This window comes from Myotis nattereri, assembly GCF_964212035.1.
Source record: "Myotis nattereri genome assembly, chromosome: X".
Lineage (NCBI taxonomy): Eukaryota > Metazoa > Chordata > Mammalia > Chiroptera > Vespertilionidae > Myotis > Myotis nattereri.
In genome coordinates, this window is record NC_138078.1 from 137,380,825 (window position 1) to 137,392,563 (window position 11,739).

General features: G+C 51.8%; 1 pseudogene across 1 annotated transcript; it reads left to right on the forward strand.

Moving 5' to 3' along the window:
- Positions 1 to 6,896: 6,896 nt before the first annotated feature.
- LOC308511867 (melanoma-associated antigen 11-like) lies at positions 6,897 to 7,618 on the forward strand (annotated as a pseudogene). The gene has a single exon. The product of its transcript is annotated as a melanoma-associated antigen 11-like (transcript).
- Positions 7,619 to 11,739: the final 4,121 nt, after the last annotated feature.

The window sequence follows — 11,739 nt, forward strand, 5'->3', positions numbered from 1 at the left end:
ACAAACAAACAAAAAAAACACAACACATAGACAACGCCACATGTAAACTTGAACCTGTTCCTGCCTCTCAGATCACCAACAGGAACTGAGACTCAATATAGACAGAAGGGTTCACCCAAATCATAGGAACTCGGCCCACGGAACCCAAGCCTGGGCCCCTTGTTGCCCCTTTGAAGGTGTGCTGCTTACACAAACTACAGCCCCATCTCCACAGCTTCAAAAGAAAACAAGCCCCAAACTCCTGAGCAAGGTCCTTGGGGGTATTCTTGGAGGAGTGTGAGCAGCTCTCAGGGTGTCAGGCCTTGCCAGCGCTCACTCCTCTCCCATATTTCTCCCTTTGGGAGGAGAGTCTGAATCTACATGGGGTTCCAGCCCAGCCTCTCCAGCAGCAGCTCCAGCCAGAGGGCTCTTCCCAGTCCCTGTGAGCGATGTGGATGGCGATGCTGCAGTTCCTGTGGCAGCTCCGTAGGGTCGCCAACAAGTCTCCAGAGTCATGGCCCCATTTAAGACCAAGCCTGCATAAGGCTGCCAGGAGAGGCAGGAGAACTCCATCTCCCCAGAGGTCCGTGGGCCTCACGTGGGCTGTGGAAACCCAAAAGTGTGAATGTCAATAAGCATCATGCATCAGCCCTCCGTGTTCATGGTCTGTGGGCTGACCTCTTCCCCCAGTGTCCCCTGGGGCCCTGGAACCCCACTGACAGGGATGGTGGGAGAGCAGAGAGTGTTGGCTCCTTCTTCCTATCCCCACGCACTCAGCTGCCAGGCCCCATGGAAAGGGCTGGTGATGCAGATGCCTCGTCCATCAGATGGAGTCTTTGGGGAGCTCAAGGAAGAAGGTGGCGACAGGTAAGGAGAGGCACTCAGGACAGGGTGTGTTCAGTTCCACAAAGAAGGTCACTGAGACCAGGGGAGCACAGATGTGGGAGAACGGGAGCTTTGGCTTCACACCGGGTGAGTGGGTTCTAGTCCTCTCCCAGCAAAGACCCTCCTGGGTTTTGTTTCTTCCCCCCTCCTCCAAGACTGTCAGCTCCCTCCTCTTTTCACCCCAAGGTGCTACAGTCCCCATGCACCCTGGTCCCTCTTCCAAGGCTCCTGATTGTAAATCCTTATAATCAAACCTCAGCTGGGACCTGGGATACCCCTGAGCGAGCTCAGATCCTCCAGCCAGGTGTCTACACTCGATCACTTTGGGAGCCACCCTCCTCCATTCCCTGGCTGCACGAATACTATCCGCTCTCAGCAGGCACACCTGGTCCCCACTGCAGCCTAGAGACAGGAATAACAGGACCAGGAACAATTGGCACTAGAACCCACACAGCATGCCCCTATCAGGCCCTGGGATGGGCATGATCCACGGATCCTAGAATTCAAGCCTCAAATAACTGGGTGGGCAGTGCCATTGTCACCACATTCTACAGTTGCGAAGGTGGCACCTAGGGATCAAAATATGGCCCATGATCTTGGGCCCTGACTACCTCACCCGCTGTTCTTGCCTCTCTTCCTTGTACCTGGGGAAGGGGGTCGTACCTCCTCAGATCTGTGCAGTCACAGGAGCAGAAACACAGCCTGCGGATTCAGCTGGGTCTTAGTACCTGACGGAGCTCAGTCTCCATAGGGCTGTGAGTACCTGCCCATTAAGAGGATAGTCAGAACCGGTGGCTACACATCCTCATCATAGGGCCTGGGCCTCGTTACCACACTCGACATGAGCACCCCCACTCTGCTTGTCTTTCCCCTCCTGTCTTTAAAGTCCATGAACCTGATATCAGCTATTATGTCCTCGTGTTTATGAAAACACACCCAATCTCAAAGACCAGGCTCTGAGGACATTAAAGCTGCCACCTGTGCACTCTCTTCCCAATCCAGTGTCCTGACAGTCCCTGTGCCCAGCACCTCTGCATTCCCTCCCTTTCTCTCTGGCTGGGTCTCCTACCCATGGGCAGGGTCCCAGGACCTGCAGGACTCATGGTGAGGGCGTGGGGAGGACAAGGTGACTCTGGGCCAGAGCAGTCAGTCCCGGGAGCCCGAAGGCGCGGGATGACCAAGAGTGGTGAGGACTGGCTTCGGGGTTCTCGTGGTCTGAGGACTGAGGAAGCCCCCTAGCACACCTTGAAGTATGCATGCCTGAGGCTTAGCCAGGGCCATAAGTGTCCGCAGTGTGCCTGTACTTGCCAGCAGCACCTGCAAGCCTCATGGTAGGCCTGTGGATTTGCGTTGCTTCCAGACTTCTACCTTAGGAGTGGAAAAGGGAGGCGAGGGAATTGTCCTGAAGGTTCTGGATTCAGGGCAACGTGGGAGGGGTGCCAGGCAATACTGGTAAATAAAGTGTGGGTCTTGAGGCAGGATGATGGTACTTCCCACCCCAGTAAACACAGGGACCGGCTGGCTTAGTGTCTGCTGGCACAACTGGCACACTGGGCACGATAGTCAACGTGGTGTGTCTTAAAGTCCACCTTGGAGGTCTCAGAGAGATTCAAGGCCTGGCCTGCAGTATTCACTCTCAGTTCAGCAGAAGGGAAAGGTCCCAGGCACTCTCCCACTGTGCATGGGTTGTGTGGAAGGAGGATACCACACTCCAAACAGTGGGTGCCTTGAACCCAGTCTGTGCTGCTATCAGTCCTGGGTAAGGCTCGGCATGGGTCGGCAGAGGTAGTTCCTCCACAGGTTTGTCTCAGGGCACTTGGCCTGCGGGGCACAGACCCAGGTCAGCACAGGGTGGTGGCACAGGCCATTCAGCCCAGATAGGGACCAGAAGGGGCGGGCGGGGCACAAAGGAGCAGAACTCCGCCCCTGTCAAGTGTCCTGGGTGACCACACAATTGGTTTCCGGAAGTGATGTCACTGACTCATGGACTTCTGCCTGAGAAGTCTGAGGGAGCTGAGCGCCATCTTTGGGAGGCCGGCTTCGGGTCGGTAGACGGTACAGGCGCTGAGGGGAGCCTCCTCAGGTCGGCGGGGCCCAGGCTCTGCCTGGGATCAGGGTGAGGACCAGACGGAGGTACCCGGGGAGCTAGTTGAGCCCGAGTTGGGAGCCCTGGGGAGGTATGCCCACAGGCCTCCCCTGGGGTCTCGGGGGTGAGGGCCTCCGTGTGGGGGTCCGGCCTCGCGGTTCACAGAGGGAGGGTCCTAGGACCTGCAGGCCTCATGGTGAGGCCGTGGGGAGGACATGGTGACTCTGGGTCCAGAGCCATCAGTCCCGGGAGCCCCAAGGCGCGGGATGACCACGAGTGGTCAGGACTGACTTCCGGGTCCTCGTGCTCTGAGACCCTCGGGCGGCTCCGTGTCAGAGCAGCATCTCAGGTCGGCAGAGAGGGTCCGGACCTGGCCGGCGTCAGTGTGGGAACCTGAGGGAGACTGGGCGGCCTGGACCCCACAAGGGTGTCTATCAGGCAGGCCTCCTGGGGTGGGGGAGGGGTGATCTCACACATTGTGCTTTGTGATTTCTGCATTGGGTCTGAGAGACACTGGGGGGTTTGGTAGAAGGAGCAGGGCTTCAGGCAGCAGTGGGGGCCCCCAGGTCCTGCCGCTGTCAAGTTGTGGTCCCTGAGGGAGATTGGGGGCCCTGGACCTCAGAATCCTCAGTGCTGGGAGGACCAGAGTGGGCGGGGTACTACAGGATGGGGTGACTTCTGCATCAGGTGTGAGAGACTGGGTTTCAGGGTAAGGAGCAGTGCCACAAGTCCGCTGAAGAAGAGAAGATGGGGACCAGGACCCCACAATTTAGGGGAACCCATAATGGGCCTCCCCTGATATTAGCCATGGAGGAGTCCATGTCAGATGACCCTGTGAGGTGTCTCCTGACTTCCGCATGCAGGTGAGAGGGAGACTGGAAACTTGGTAAATCATGTGAGGCCTCACTCAGGTCCACAGAAGGGATGCAGAAGCACTGCCCAGAGTCAAGGTGCTTTTCCTGACTATTGCATCCGGGTCTGACAGGCTCTGGGGTTCGGTGTAAGGAGCAGGGTCTCAGGTGGGCAGAGGGAACAGTCAAGGTGAGGACCCCCAGGGAGGACTGGGGGAATCCAGGAACCCTAACTGGAGGGGAGTCCACAGAAGTCTGCCCTGCTCAAAGTGTTGGGAGGCCCTATGGTGGATGACCATGCAGAGAGGAACCGCAGAAGCCCAGACCTGATGTCAGCCCTTGGAATTCAGGGGAATGACATATGTGGCAGAGGGGAGGACCTGGGTCTTGCCACAAGTCCAGGTGAACATGCAAAGGGAAGACTGAGGGACCCTGGACACCACAACAGTGATGCCCCACATTACCCCTACTGTGAACCCTTGGAAGTCCCTGGTCCATGACCACTTGCTCTCTTCCTGACTTGGGCCTCTCAGGTTGACAGGAGGTTCCAGCTCCAGCCAGGAGTCACGGTGAGGATCCTGCAGGAAGACAAGCGGACTCCACCCCCTGAGCTGTGAGGGGTCAGGCTCCAGGTAGGCAAAGAAGGGGGCTGCAGGGCTCTGCCAGGATACCAGGTGAGGACCCGAGGTAGGACTCAGGAAGCCCCCTAGCACACCTGGATGTCTGTATGCCTGAGGCTTGGCTAGAGCGGTAAGTGTCCGCAGTGTGCCTGTTCCTGCCAGCAGCACCTGCAAGCCTCATGGTAGGGCTGGGGATTTGGGTTGCTTCCAGACTTCTACCTTAGCAGTGGCAAAGGGAGGTGAGGGCATTGTCTTCAAGGTTCTGGATTCACGGCAACGTGGGAGGTGTGCCAGGCAATGCTGGTAATTAAAGTGTGGGTCTTGAGGCAGGATGATGGTACTTCCCACCCCAGTAAACACAGCGACTGGCTGGCTTAGGCTCTGCAGGCACAACTGGCACACTCGGCACGATAGTCAATGTGGTGTGTCTTAAAATCCACCTTGGAGGTCTCAGAGAGATGGAGGGCATGGCCTGCAGTATTCACTCTCAGTTCAGCAGAAGGGAAAGGTCCCAGGCACTCTCTGAGTAAGCCTAGGTAGCAAAGGGAGGAAAGAGGATACCACACTCCAGACAATGGGTGCCCTGAACCCAGTCTGTGCTGTTGTCAGCCCTGGGAAAGGCCTGGCATGGGTCGGCAGGGGTGGTTCCTCCTCACGTTTGTCTGAGGGCACTCTGGAAGGACAGGGCCTTGGTCAGAGGGAATGGCTTCAGTTCATGCACAGATGAGCTGAGGTTGTGGAAGGGTCATAAAGGTGTGAATGCTTTCTTGTGGGAAACTGCAGCTATGTGCTCCCTGAGAAAAGAAGAGAGCCCTCAGAATCAGGGAGTGTCCTGTCCTCAGCATCCAGATTCCCCAGGCAGGGTTACCTGGGTGTGACATGCTCTCCCTTTCCACATGCCTGCTCGTCCTGAGCTTTTGTCACTGAGGACAGTTATTCAGGGTGAAATCAAGTCACCTGGATTCAGACCCAGGCCAGGCCAGGAAGAAAGGCAAGTATCCTGAGGCCAGACTACGGGAACTCTACCCGGAATGGATGGGCCCAGGCCCTGGTGTCAGTTGTGTGATAACCTGTACAGGGGTGGGGGCAGATGGAGTTCCTGTTCCCTTTTGTCTCAGAGCTATCAGCAAGGTGAGGACCTTGGTGTGAGACCATACGTCGTATCATCCCCAGGATCCAAATTTTGTCAACAGAGAGACGAGTCCCAGTTCCTGCCAAGAATCAAGGTGAGCACTGAGGGGGAGCAGAGCACATGGGAACCCAGACTTACCCTGCCTCCTCTGTCAGCAATGGGGAAACTCGGAATAGGGCCTGGATTACCTCAGCTCACTTCCCTACTCCTGTATCTCAGGGAGGTGCACCCTAAGTCTAAGTAGATTGCGCTCAGTCAGCAGAGAGAGTGTCTGAAACCCTGCAGTGCGTCATGGTGAGAAGTGATCAGAGCCTTAACCCAGCGTAGATGGACCCAAATCTTCAGTCACCCCTTCTTGATCCTCTGGGAGAGGGACCCCCTCATTTTCTTCACTCAAGTGTCAGGTGTGTGTGGTCTTGTTCTGAGAGTTTGACCTCAGGCCAGCAGAAGGCAGTGAGGGGCCTGGCCCTGGCAGGGGAAGGGTGAGGATCCTACATGTGCAAGGAGGAACCTCCCACCCACAACAGAGGGGACCTCACAGAGTCCTGCTGCCCCTCCTGTCAGCATTGGGGTTCCAGGACTGTGATTGCCATGGGCATCCTGAGGTGCTCCGTTTTTCCCACCAGCAGAGCCCCCGGATAGAAGGAGGTGAAGGCCTTGGTTTATGCTACATATTCTCAGGTCACAGAGCAGCAGGAGGCCAGGAAGTGCTAGGAATTAAGGTGAGGTTCCGACCATGAATATGTCCCCATGGGCTCGCCACCACTGTCAGAGGGGACCCCACATTGCCTGACACCTCCACACCCCACCGTCAGCTACAGAACCCTGCGCTGTGCCTTCTACACCCTGAGCAGTCATGTCACTTCCTACTTCAGGCTCCTAGTGGGCAGGCTGATCAGGAGTGAGCCCTGTGAGGCCCATGGACACCCCTAAAGGGGAGACCTGGAAGTCACCTTTGTCAGAGCCGCCTAGGGTGTGTTTCTCAGCTCATGCCTCTCATACTCCCCTTCCCCCAGGCCCGTGGGTCCTAATCGCCCATCTTCTGCCCACACTCGGTCACTGTTCAAGCACGAGTCACCATGCCTGGTCATCATATGAGTGAGCCGTGGAAGCCTGAGGAAGACCATCTGGACCCAATGGAGATCCCTGACATGTTTGTAGAGGAACTGTTCTGGGCTATGCAGGAGGAGGAGGAGGAGGAGGAGGATGAGGAGGAGGCCCTGTCTCTCTCCTCCTCTCGTTCTTCCTCCCCCTCAGTCCTGTTTATAGACAGCCTAGAGGAGGTGTCTGCTGCTGAGACACCAAGTCCTCCCCAGAGTCCTCAGGGTGCCTCCCCCCATGCCATGGCAGCCTTTCCATGGAGACACGCTGAAGATGAGAGCTCCAGCAGCCAAGATGAGGAGGGTCCAAACACTGAGGGAGGCCCTGATGAAGATGCCGATTCCTTGCTCCACAAAGCACTGCATTTGAAGATGGTAGAAATGGTGGAGTTTCTACTCCTTAAGTATCGTGCAAAGGAGCCGACCACCAAGGCAGAAATGCTGAGTAGTGTCATCAAAGAGCACCAGGACCACTTTCCTGAGCTCTTCAGTGCAGCCACTGAATGCATCCAGTGGGGCTTTGGTATTGTTGTGAAAGAAATGGACCCCAGTACTCACACCTATGTCCTGGCCACTGCCTTGGGGCTCAGCTATGATGGGATGGTGAGCGATGGGCACAGATATCCCAACACAGGCCTCCTGGTCACAGTTCTGTGGGTGATCTCCTCAGAGGGTGATTGTGCCCCTGAGGAAAAGTCTGGGAAGCACTGAATGTTCTAGGGGTGTATGATGGGAAGGAGCATTGGCTCTATGGGGAGCCCAGGGAGCTCATCACCAAAATTTGGGTCCAGGAACAGTACCTGCTGTACCGCCAGGTGCCCAATAGTGATCCTGCATGCTATGAGTTCCTGTGGGGTCCCCGAGCACATGCAGAGACTACCATGTTGAACACCCTCCAGTTTGTGCTCGGGGTTAATGACAGGGATCCCTATTCCCTTTCATCCCTGCTTGAAGGGCCTGAGTAATGACACTATGCCTGAGCCAGAGTTGAATCCAGGCACTTTTCAGGCCCATGAGCATCAACTTCTTTTGCTGGGCAGAAAGTGCATCCAATTTTCAACTCTATGTTTGAGAAGAAACTAATAGTGAGGCCCAGGGAAAGATATGAGCTCCTATTATGATTGAGAAATTTGTGCTTTATTATTTTGCGATTTTTAAGGAAATTTTTGAATGTCCCTTTTCATAGAAGCTTTCATAAACTTTTAGCATGTGAGTTTGTAAATGACATTGATCACATTATATATTTCTTCATGTCCAGCTCAAGAGTAAGAGATTTGCTATTGTATAACCAAAATTGGGACACTTTCCATCCTAGTTTGTGATCCCAAAATAGATAACGTGGCATTATAAAAGGATTTCCTTGGAAATGTGTAAAAACTCGGCAGTACATGCAATGGAGTTAATAAATAGAAAAATAATAGCAAAAGGTTGTTAATTTTTGATTCTTATCTCTTCTCGTCTGCCTTTGCATGAAACAACTTATCGAAGGATCCTTGGTTCCGGCAAGAAAGTGGAGGGATTTCATCTGCATAAAGACGACCCCTGCTCAGTGGTTCATTTAATCCCCAGACATTCACTGAGCCTATGTCCTCTGGAAGATCCTGTGTTAGTAGTGGGGACACCAACATAAGCAGGGCACACCCACCCACAGAATGATAGTGTAGGAGCTATAGTCATATAAGGGAGGGGTTAGGTGTCCCCTAAATCTTACAAACAAGTAACAGAACAGGTGAGGTGGTGGGCCTCCAGGGAACAGCACTCAATTTTGAATGGCCTTCATTTTTACCGCAGCGTAGTTGCAACAGAATGGTGGAACTGGAGAGCATTATGTTAAGCCAAATAAGCCAGTCAGAGAAAGATAATTATCACATGATCTCACTTATATATGGAATATAATGAACAACAAATGGATGGACAAAAACATCCAAATACAGAGAAGCATCGATCTGACCATTAAACCTCAGAGGGAAGGTAGGGGAGGGTGGAGGTAAAGGGGAGAGATCAACCAAAGGACTTGTATGAAGCATATAGGCCTAACCAATGGACACAGACGCCAGGGGGGTGATGGCATGAGTGGGGGGCTGGAGGAGGGCAATGGGTGGATAAGGACTCATATGTAATACCTTAATTAAAAAATGATGTGCATGGCATGAGCCATGCAGACACTGTGCCATTGGACAGTATGAGCACTAGGCGTGTTATACCCATCATCTGCACAGATTTCTACAGAAATAGAGTTACTGAGCCATGAGAAACATGATGGCCTGGGAGAGCCTAATTGGGATTAAATGTTAATGATCTTGAGCGTACTCTGGCCAATCATTATCAAGGGGTAGATTTTGGGTGGGGGTGAAATGAATGAAAGCATTTGTTTGGATGAAAGAGCAGCTTGGACAGAGGGAAAGAGTTGTAAGTAGATTCTCTTTTTGGCATCTTTGTGTGTGTCCAGCTGGGAAGGCTCCCCACACCTGAATGTCAGCATACATCCATGAATTGGGTATCCTCTTTGGCCGACTGGGTGTTCTGTGCCCAACTGAGCTGCACATTCTCTAATATGACCTTAATAACAAACAAGTAATCACAGTGCCAGAGGCGAGAGTGGAAGTATCTGGGATAAAAACGATATTAGAAATAACTGCCATTCATTACAGATTCAGTCTCCACTAGGTACTGTGCACAGTGGTTTACAAACACTCCACACATCCCTGCAGTCCTGTAAGACAGGGCTTATCAGACCCACTTACTTCACAGAGGAAGAACCTGATGCCCATTGGGCCTGCTAATTTTCCCAAGAATACATGGCTAGTAAGTGGCATTGTGGAGTCTTGACCCCTTGCCTGAATTCATCAGGAGTCCATGATATTTCCTGCCTTTCTAGCCCATGGCCCACCTTCTGCCTCACAATTAATCTGTCCTCTAAGTATGAATGAACTCTTTCAGATGACAATTAGTAGAACCCTGGGGCCCAGGCAAGAGCAGGCCTAAGGAAGGAAGGTGACAGTGAGAATAAAGCATAATTTGGAGATTGTCGGAGGTTTATTGATATCTCAGTCTTCCCGGGGCCAGGATTTCTGCCTCGTCCCAGCATTTTCCCTCATGACAACACCCTTCCCCTGGTCTTCCCTTGGGTGCCTCCTGTCCATCCATGAATCATGATCTGCTGACTTGCTTATCAGTGCAGCCTCCTTCTAAGGCTGCACAGAATCTCCTGCCCTCAACCTTTCACAGAGGCTCCCTACTCCCTTCAGAATGACCCTGCTCTCCCATAGCTCACCCTCCATCCCATCTGAGAGCAATAGCCCCTTATTTATTTTCTATTAAGAGATAACTCTAAATAGGAATATACTTTCAAGAAGTTTTTATTTTATTTTTGACACTATTACAGATACCATATTTTCCCTTCTTTTGACCCTGTTCACATAGCACCTGTCTTCCCTGCACCCTCTGGCCTTCACCACATTGCCATCTGTGTTCATGGATGTTCTTTGGCTAATCCCTTTAGTTAGTTTCATCCAATCCCTCTCTCCCCCATCCCCTCTGACCGCTGTCAGTCTGTTCCATGTCTTCATGCCTGTGTTTCTATTTTGTTCGACAGATAATGTTCACTAGATTCCACACATAAGTGAGGTCATATAGTTTTTCTCTTTCTCTGACTGGCTTCTTTCACTGAGTATAATAATCTCCAGATCCATACATGCTGTCTCAAAAGTTAAGAATTCCTTCTCTTTTCATGCCAGGTAGTATTCCATTATGAAAATATACCATTGTTTTTTTATTCACCCTTCTATTGATGGGCATCTGCACTGTTTTCAGCTCTTGGCTATCCTACATAATAAAAGCCTAATATGCAAATTGACTGAATGGTGGAACAACCAGTCACTATGACGTGCCCTGACCACTAGGGGACAGACACTCAACGCAGGAGCTGACCCCCTGTTGGTCAGTGCTCTCCCACAGGGGGAGCTCGGTTCAGCCAGTGCATCAGTGGCGAGTGCATCAGTAGTGGCAGGAACCTCTCCAGCCTCCATGTAGGCACTAAAGAGCAGCAATCAGGTGGGTGGTAAAGAGTGAGGGGTCCCGGACTGCAAGAGGGTGCAGGCCTGGCTGAGGGCCGCCCCCTACGGTGATCGAGTTTTGTGCACTGGGCCTCTAGTTGTAAATAATGCTCTTTGAACATAGGGCTGCATATATTCTTTGTGATCGGTGGTTCAGGCTTCTTAAGATATATTCCTAGAAGTGGGATCACTGTGTCAAATGGCAGCTTTATGTTTCATTACTTTAGGAAACTCCACACAGTCTTCCATAGTGGTTGCACCTGTCTGCATTTCCACTAATAGTATACAAGGGTTCCTTTTCCTCCACATCCTCACTAGCACTTTTTGTTTGTTGATTTATTGATGGTAGCCATTCTGGTAGTTGTGAGGTGGTACCTCACTGTCATTTGAATTTGCATATCTCTGATGATGGGTGAAAGTGAGCATTTTTTCTTGTCTCATCCATTTGTATGTCCTCTTTAGAGAAATATCTACTCAAGACCTCTGCCCACTTTTAAATTGCATTGTTTCTCTTCTTTGGTTGAACTGTATGAGTACTTTATATATTTTGGAGATTCACCCCTTATCAGATGTATCTTTGGCAAATATGTTCTCCCATGCAGAGGCTTCTCTTTTCATGTTGTTGCCGGTACCCTTTGCTGTGCAGAAGCTTTTTAGTTTGATGTAGTCCCATTTGTTTATATTTTCCTTTATTTCCCTTGCCCTGTGTGACATATCAGCAAAAAATATTGCTATGTGTAATGTCTGAGAGTTTACTGCCTATGTTTTCTTCCAGGATTTTTATGGTTTCATGACTTACATTTAAGTCTTTTATTCATTTTGAATGTATTCTTCTGAATGGTATAAGTTGGTGGTTTTATTTCATTGTTTCACATGTACCCATCCAAGTTTCCCAATACCATTTACTAATGAAGAGACTGTCTTTACCTCATTGTATGCTGTTGCCCCCTTTGTCAAATATCAGTTCACAGTGTAGGTGTGGGTTGACGTTTGGGCTCTCTGTTGTGTTCCATTGATCCATATGCCTGCTG